Source organism: Bos taurus, unplaced genomic scaffold (genome assembly GCF_002263795.3).
Source record: "Bos taurus isolate L1 Dominette 01449 registration number 42190680 breed Hereford unplaced genomic scaffold, ARS-UCD2.0 Leftover_ScbfJmS_1843, whole genome shotgun sequence".
In the NCBI taxonomy this organism is placed as follows: Eukaryota; Metazoa; Chordata; class Mammalia; order Artiodactyla; family Bovidae; genus Bos; species Bos taurus.
This window is the reverse complement of record NW_020190940.1, coordinates 1-8,999: the sequence shown is the minus strand read 5'-3', so window position 1 is coordinate 8,999 and position 8,999 is coordinate 1. Positions and strand designations below refer to the sequence as shown.

Here is an 8,999-nt window from a genome sequence, read left to right as displayed (position 1 = left end):
GGTCTAGGTGGTCCCCACTTGGGCGGAGAGTAGGGGGGCGGGCAGTGCAGGAGGGAGGGTTGGGAGATGGGTGGAGTCTGTCCTAGGAACGCCTCCTTAGAGTCCTGCTTGGTTCAGTTCAGTTCAGTTCAGTCTCTCAGTCCTGTTCCCACTTTCAGTGCGACCCATTAATCACAGCACCCAGGCTCCCAGTCCATCACCAACTCCCGGAGTTCACTCAAACTCATGTCCATCGAATCGGTGATGCCATCCAGCCATCTCATCCTCTGTCGTCCCCTTCTCCTCCTGCCCCAAACCCTCCAAGCATCAGGGTCTTTTCCAGTGAGTCAACTCTTCATATGAGGTGGCCAAAGTACTGGAGTTTCAGCTTCAGCATCAGTCCTTCCAATGAACACCCAGGACTGATCTCCTTCAGAATGGACTGGTTGGATCTCCTTGCAATTCAAGGGACTCTCAAGAGTCTTCCCCAACACCACAGTTCAAAAGCATCAATTCTTTGGCGCTCAGCTTTCTTCACAGTCCAACTCTCACGTCCATACATGACCACTGGAAATACCATAGCCTTGACTAGATAGACCTTTTTGGCAATGTAATATCTCTACTTTTCAATATGCTGTCTAGGTTGCTCATAACTTTCCTCCCAAAGACTAAGCGTCTTTTAATTTCATGTGCTTGGTTACAACAGTATTTTTTCCATATCCTCCCCCATCCCAAGAACCTCAGGGCCTCCAACAACTTCCCATCTGTGAAGGGATCCTAAACTGCCCTCTGTCAACTGGCACCCTATCCTCTTGCCTGAGAATTCACCCCAGCAGAAGCCTCCCAGCCTGGCCCCCAGGACATAAAGCAGGAGAGATGGGAGAAGAGTTTCCCAAAGTGTGTGACACAGGGCACGAGGGTGAGGACGGGCACCCCCACTTCTACCCTTCGGTCCCACATTCATATTCCTGAGACTATGGAGACAGTGGCCTATTATAGCTATTATTTAAGACAGGAGTTGGAGAACCTTTTCTTCAAAAGATAGAGAGTAAATCTGTTGGTCTCCACAGGCCATGTGGTGTCTGTGTGTGTTATGCATCTCCACATTTGTGCTACAAGAGCAGGAAAGAGACCTGAAAAACAAAAGAACCATGTGACTGCCCTGGGTCACAAACAGTAACAGATGACTCCTCCCCTAGGGACTAGTGCAAGGGCCTTAGCTGCCTGTTAGTGAACCAAAAATTTCTCTGTCCTACCTTGTAGGTTCTGGGTGGTGTGATTGTGAAAGGAGTGTGGGTCCAGCAGATATGGGTTAATGTCCCCTGACCCCTCTGCTCTAGAATGGCTTCCTTGGTCCATGGAGATGTAGGGGACACTGCACGAAGCCTCAGGCATGAGCAGAGAATAGTGTGTGCATGCTAAGTCGCTTCAGTCATGTCCAACTCTTTATGATCCTATGGACTATAGCCCACGAGGGTCCTCTGTCCAAGAGATTCTCCAGGCAACAACACTGGAGTGGGTTGCCCTGCTCTCCTCCATGGGATCTTCTCTCACTCAGGGATAGATCCCACATCTACTCCAGCTCCGACATTACAAGGATTCCTTACCGCTGAGCCACAGGGCAGGCCCCAGGGAATAGTGGTCCTACAGTTCTGATGTCAGGCCTAAGCCACCTGCTCTCTCTCTTATTTGTTGCCTCTGGCCCTTCTTATGCCACACCACATATCACTTAATCCTATGTGGCTGGTCTATGTGGACTAATGATGAGGGGTTGATGAGCCCAGATCATGATGGACAACACTGACATTTCATGACCAGAGGCTTCACCTCCACCAGCCCCCAGGACCATACCAGGAGCCACATTTAAATGGTGTAGTATTCCCCATTGCAATTCGCATGGCCTTGCTTCAGGACATAAAGGGTCTGTGTTGTGAACCTCAAGTAAAATGCCATAGACGGCACATAGCACCTTTCTGACCACAGATACCTCTGACGTCACAGGTTCTGCTGGGTCATGTGCCCAGGAAGCAGGTCATTATTCACCACTCATCTGTGACTGCTTTTGTGCTAGGACAGCAGTTGTAACAGAAAACTATGGTCTGCAGAGCCTGAAATATGTCATATGTACAATTATAGAAGTCTATGGGCCACACTGCAAATTTAATGGAAATAGGATAGGGATAACACTCCTGAACCCTGGAAAGGTTGTAGGTTGTTAGTCATTTTCTCCAGGATATGATATTGTTTACACATACTATTGGGGAATGAAGGTCAGTGTCAGAAGTGTGAACTTGGAAATCGCTTCTATGGTAGCCCTCACAGCACGGTAATTTACTAACTGTGAAGATTTTTCATTCATATTGCAAATGCAATGGATGTGAAATGAGCACTATAGGATCAGTGAATGGGTGACACTCCTGTGGGCAGCACGTGGGACAGATGTGTACTCCTTACCACAGATCTCAGGCACCACAGTAATAACAGGCGGGCCATGATGATGTTTCAGACTGTTGGACATGATGACAGTCCCACTCTAGGTCCTTATGAATGTGGGGGTGGCTTCTCTGCCAAGTGTACACTTACCCCAGTCAATGACCGTGTGGCTTCCAAAGGCCAGAAGGACTTCTGCACTTGCTGTGGTGATAAGAGGCCTCCTTGCTGAAGCCTGGCATCTCTGTCTCTAGTAATGGATTGAATATAAGACCTGACTCAGTGCTGGATACTGCACAAAGGACCCAGACATTTTGTTGGGATATCTGCACTCAGCCTCCTGAACATCCAGCCTTGTGTTTGTCTCTGTTTTTTTATATAATTTTTCCTTTCAATCATGTAGTTTTTAACAGGGCTCACTGCTCTTCCCTTTGCCTTTAGGATCGCCCTGTGCTATGAGCCAGTGTGGTACTCTCTGCAGTGAGTCCTGGCTACATTGGGGCTCTCTGGTCACTTTGGTCACTGCATCTGCTTTGTTTCTGACATACAGCACTCCACTTGGCATCGGCTCTTTCCCCTTCTCCTTCCTCAGTCCTGCTGGAAGCGCACAGGAACACCAATCCCACCACCGTCCCTGACCTTCAGCAAAGTCACCCTTGAGCTGTTGGAGATGCTTCTCATCCATTCTTTCCTCTCGGGCTCCATAGAGCCTGGTGGACTGCACACTTTCCTGCCCTTTCATACTGTGTCCACCCTGGCACATTCACTTCTCTGAGCCTTTGATCCCCTCCTCTACCACCTGCCTCAGAAGTTCTGGATTTTCTCTTTCATGCCATGTGCGCCAGGCCTTCTCCAGGATTCCAAGACCCATCAAAGTGGTAGATCAGCAGCATCTCCCTGGCCTTGCTAAATCCTGTGAATTCTCCTTTCTGCAGCTTTGGGTTCTGTGTTGGCCTTATGAGCAGAGTAGAGATAATGTTATGTGGTTTCTCTCTTCTGCTCAGCCTGTAGGTGGTGTTGGGGGCCAGGGTGCCTTCCTGCTCTACCAACCCAGCCCGGCAGCTTTACTCGCTCTCACATAAGTGGGGGGAGGAGGTAATGGGTCTTCTCCAGAACCTGCCCTCACCTGCATTTTCCTTCACAGACACTCACTCTCTTTTCTACAACTTCACCGTCGATCGTCACCCCAGTCCTGGAGAGCCGTGGTGTGTGGTTCAAGGCCAGGTCGATGGGAATTTTTTTCTCTCCTATGACTGTGGTGGCACCAAGATCCAATCCACAAGTCCATTGGGGAGAGGAGGTGAAAACTACGAACACTTGGGAAACACAGACAGAACCACTGAGAAACATCGGGGACTTCCTCAAGGGGCAATTGCCTGACATTATACCGGAAACACACGGCCAGAGGTGAGTTCAATTAATTCAGTTCAGTCGCTCAGTCGTGTCCCACTCTTTGCAACCCCGTGGACTGAAGCACGCCAGGCTTCCCTGTCCTTCACCAACTCCCAGAGGTTGCTCAAACTCATGTCCATCAAGTCAAACTCATGTCCATCGAGTCCAGGGGTGAGTTAGGAAGTCCAAATACTGAAGGGGCTGCATCCATTGTTTATGGGTAAAAAATTCAATTGGGTATGGGTCCTTCCCTAGTAGTCCAGTGGAAGGAGCAGGCCTTGGAGGAGAGAACACGGCCAGATTACCTGGGCCCAGGGAGGTGGACCAAGGTGAGGCAAAGAATTTGTCAAGTCCAAGGCTGAGCTCTTTCTTTTCCTTGGTGGAGTCAGCCCTCTGACCCTGCAGGCCAGGATGACGTGCCAGTGTGAAGAGGATGGACACATCAGTGGATCTGGCAGTTCGGCTTCAATGGAGAAATGTGCCTCCGCTTTGATTCAGAAAATGGACACTGGACAGAGGTTCATTCTGGAGGGAGGCGGATGAAGGAGAAGTGGGAGAAGGACAGAGCTGTGACCGACTTCTTCAAGAACGTCTCCATGGGAGACTGTCAGGCCTGGCTTCAGGATTTTATAGTGTGCTGGGAAAATGTTGAAGACCTCAGGTAAGTGAGACGAGTATAAGGAAGTGGTAGTCCACCAAGGTGATATGGACCCAATGTCTGTGTGCATGTGTGTATCTGTGTGTGTCTGTGTGTGTCTGTGTGTATGTGTTTTTGGCAAAGTGATCCATCTAAAGTGAGCTGTTCCTGAAACATGGATGGACCTAGAGAGTGTCATACTGAGTGATCTAAGTCAGAAAGAGAAGGAGAAATATCATATGACATGCCTTATATGTGGAATCTAAAAAGAAATAGTACAAAAAACTTAGAAAACAGAAAGAGACTCACAGACTTAGAAAACAAGCTTATGGTTACCTGGGGGAAGGGATAGTTAGGGACTCTGGGAAGTTCATGTACACGTGCTATATGTAAAATGGATAACCAACAAGCTCCTACTGAATAGCACATGGAACTCTACTCAGTGTTATGTGCCAGCCTGGATGGGAGAGGGTTTAGGGGAGAAGGGGTACATGTGTATCTATGGCTGAATCCGTTCACCGTTCACCTGAAACTATCATAGCACTGTTAATGGCTGTACCCCAATTAACAATGTTTTTGGAGTGAATAAAAATAAAATAAAAGAATGTAAAAAAATAAATTTAAAAAGTGAGTAGCTCCTGGGAGAACAATGATCCGGGATGCTCTGTCATCCTCGTTCCCTTTCCACCTCCTGATGTCCTTTCCTCACAGAACAGGCATTTGGATGACTGAACATGGATTTTGCTGATCCAAATCCTGTAGACATCTTTTTTATTTCTGGGATTTATTTCTCACTGTACCCTCATTCCAGAATCTTCTTTTAAATGTCACCAATTCTACTTCGGAAAACTGTCAATACCACCTCTGCTGTCAGCTCCTGAGGACTCCATCCTCAGGTCACTGTCTCTGATGTCACAGCAGGACTGAGTGGCTGTGTTGGAAACCTTGCTCCCCATTAGCTGTCAGAGCCCGTAAGGACTGGGCTCCTCCCTTCCCCCATCTCACCTGAGGATCTATCACAGGGGCCTCCATGTGATGGGTACAAGCTGTCTGCACCCATCTAGGGGTACCTAGGGTACCTGAATTCTAGGGGTACCTGAATCAGGGGGCCTGAGGAGGCATCTGGTGAGTTTGGTCTGGACAAAGGATTCACTCTTACTCTCCTTGCAGCATCACGCCACAGTCCCCAACCAGCAATCACATAACCAAGATCATCCTTGGAGTTCTCACCGGTTTCATCATAATAGCATCGTAGCGTGGATCATTCACAAGAACAGGTACTGAGGACAGAATTCAGAGGGAAGGCAGGGGCACAGGTCCTGTCGTGAGGCTGGGGACCCGGTGACTCCCAGCCAACCCCTCCCCTCACTGAACCTCCTCACCCTGGAAATGAGCCGGGGGATAAGACCCCGTATCATCTGAGAGCAGAACTCGACAAGCTCAGCCCTGAGTTCTGAGAGGTCCCGCTGTCAGGTGACATTGTGAAAAGGGAGGCGCCTTCACTAGGCTGAGGGCCTATTGATGCTTAAAGGGTTCAGCCAAGTCCCCTGACTGAGCACAGACTGCTGGCTGGCAGGCCCCGGTAGGTGGTGTGAGAACAGTAGGCACTCAGGGCGAAGGCAGGACTCACGGGGGCTGAGAGCAGCATGGGGTCCACATGATGTGTCAGCGAGGGGACCTACCCAGGGGCCAAGATGAGAGGGGCCGGGCTCTCATCCCAGGAGGAAGGGGTGGAAGGCCTTTGCAGACCCAACTCCAAAGGCCTGTTCTCACAGGAAGTGGCTTGGGTCACAGCAGGCAAGGCAGGAGCCCCACAGCAGAGACTGTGGGAAGGGCTGAGGCCAGGCCTGTGCTCCTGGAGCAGCAGCAGTTCTGTCTCAGCCTGTGGCCTCTTGGGGACCCAGAGACTCCATCACTGTGATATTGCTTGAGCAGAGGTGCCTGGGGATGGGTGGGGCTGAGCTGGGGGGAGGCGCCCAGCTGAGCTGCACCAGGAAGAGATGGGGGGCCGGACCCTGGTCCTGAGGCTGTCAGTTGCTGGCTCAGAGGCTGCAGGGCAACGAGGAAGGAGGTTTGCCTGCAGCCCCTTAAGGCTGTCAGAAAGCAAGGCCCCTCATCTGGGGACCTACTCTCTGGTACTTAGGCACCCCCTTGGGAGGATCTGGACCTGAGTAAAGGAAGCAGGTTGATTCCTCACTGGCTCCAGTCCTGAGCCTAACCAGGGGGTGTCAGGGCCTGGGTGACTCAGTGATACAGGAAAGAAGGAGGAGGTGAGAACAAGCTGCTGGGCCTGGGGTGGGGGTGCGGGTAGAGGACATAGAAGCCCCTCAGTGAGGAAGGAGCTGGATGGGGGCTGGGGAGGGGCAGCCCAGGAAAGTGGCAGGAATTCCTCAGCTTCCTGGACCAAGGCCTCTTTCTTTTCTGCAGGAGACAGTGCTCCAGGAAGCCCCTGACAGGTGCTCTGTTGGCCTCAGGACTCAGTCTTTGCTTGGCTGCTTTTGTTCTCCTGCGTTCACTTTAAACCAAGAGATCAGACCTTAGGAATCCCAAGTCTGTCTACCAGTTATTGATGACACAGTGGCTGCACCATCTCGAGTCTCTTGTCACATCTAATGAGCATCCTCCTCAACATCTCTATTTTTATCAAATCTCCTTTCCCACTTCCTCTTGGTGTTGAGTGATGCAATCTCTGCACTGATACTTTCAACTACTTGAACAAGAGATCACCACAAACATAACACTTTCAATCTTCTAGTTTTTGGAAAATTAGACTTTTCCCTGCATCGTGACCTTATTCTTAAAAATGATGATATTGCTGGAAAATAATCTGCTATTACAGGACCCTATATCCAGAGAAACAACTTCATTATATTTTCAAAGGAATAAAATTTTACATTGACTGGTTCCCTTCATAGTTGGTGCTGAGTCATGTTCGACTCTTTGCGACCCCATAGACTGTAGGCCACCAGCTCCTCTGTCCATGGGATTTCCCAAGCAAGAATACTGAGTGAGTTGCTATTCCTTCTCCAGGGGATCTTCCTGATCCAGGGATCAAACTCATGTCGCCTGTGTCTCCTGTATCTCTTTCGTTGGCTGATTCTTTACACAAGTGCCACCTGGGAAGCCTTTATAGTGATTCTTAAGTCAACATCTCTATATTGCAGAAAAGTTAAGTACTTCATGCCTGTTTTCTATCCAGGAGAAAAGTCATGGTATGTCTCCATTCCTCCACATTATGGGATTAAATAAAACCAGTGATAATGCTTTATTTCTTGTGGAAACAGAGAATTTAAGGATCATTCCTAAAGTAACATGCAGTCCAGCTGTGAAGTGATCCTTAAATTCTCTGGATTTTTAAATGTATATATCACCATATCCCAACAGTAGGTCTGTGTTCACCCTACTATGCAGCCATCCGAGTGTTAGTTCCAGGATGGAAAACATACTCTAAAAGCCATGTAGATAGAGGCCAACCTCAGAGATACTGTAGGCTGGCTTCCAGACCAGGGCAATAAATTAAATTTCACAATAAAGGATTTCCACTGCACATAATACTGTGTTGACATGGAAGTCTGTTAAGTGTGCAATACCTTTATGTCTAAATAAACAATGTACAGACCTTAACACACAACACTTTGTTTCTAAAATAAAATATGTTGAGCATCGTCTGAGCCTCCAGGGAGTCACATGTTTTTGCTGGTCGAGGGTCCTGTCTCAGTGTCTGTGGCTGCTGACTAATTAGGGTGGTGGTGCTGAGGGTTTTGGTGGGTAGCACAGTTTCTGAAAAGACAGCAATGACATTTGCCACATCAATCGACTCTTCCTTTCACAGAATTCTCCCAGCATGCAATGCTCTTTGACAGCGTTTTACCCATAGTAGAACTTCTTTCAAATTGGGGTAATCCTCTCAAATCCTCCTCCTGCCTTTTCAACTACATTTATTAAACTTAAAATAGTCTAAGTCTTTGTTGTCATTTCAACAATCTTCACAGAATCTTCACCAGGAGGAGGTTTTATATCAAGAAACCACTTTGCTCATCCGTTAGACTCAACTCTCATTTATTCCAATTTTATCATTAGATTGCAACATCAGTCCCATCTTCACATTAGGCTCCACTTCCAATTCTAGCTCTTTGCTATTTTCACCACATCTGTAGTTACTTCTTCAAAAGCGAACTCTTGAACCCCTCAAAGTCATCTAAGAAAGTTAAAATCAACTTCTTCTAATTTCTATTAATGTTGAACTTCAACCTCTATTCATGAATCATGAATGTTTTGGGTGGAACTTATAATCATGAACTCACTTTAGAAAGTTTTCAATTGACCTTGCCCAAATCCATCAGAGAAACACTATTTTGGCAGCTATAGCTTACAGAGACTATTTCCTAAACACCACGACTTGAACATCATGATACTCCTTGATTCGTGGGCTGCAGAACGTATGCTGTGTTCAGATCAGATCAGTTGCTCAGTCGTGTCCAACTCTTTGCGACCCCATGAATCGCAGCAACGCCAGGCCTCCCTGTCCATCACCACTCCCGGAGTTTCACCCAGACTCATG

General features: G+C 48.3%; 1 pseudogene; it reads left to right on the top strand.

Moving 5' to 3' along the window:
• The first annotated feature begins 3,487 nt into the window (after window positions 1-3,487).
• Window positions 3,488-7,252, top strand: LOC786299 (UL16-binding protein 3-like; annotated as a pseudogene).
• The last annotated feature ends 1,747 nt before the right edge of the window (window positions 7,253-8,999 follow it).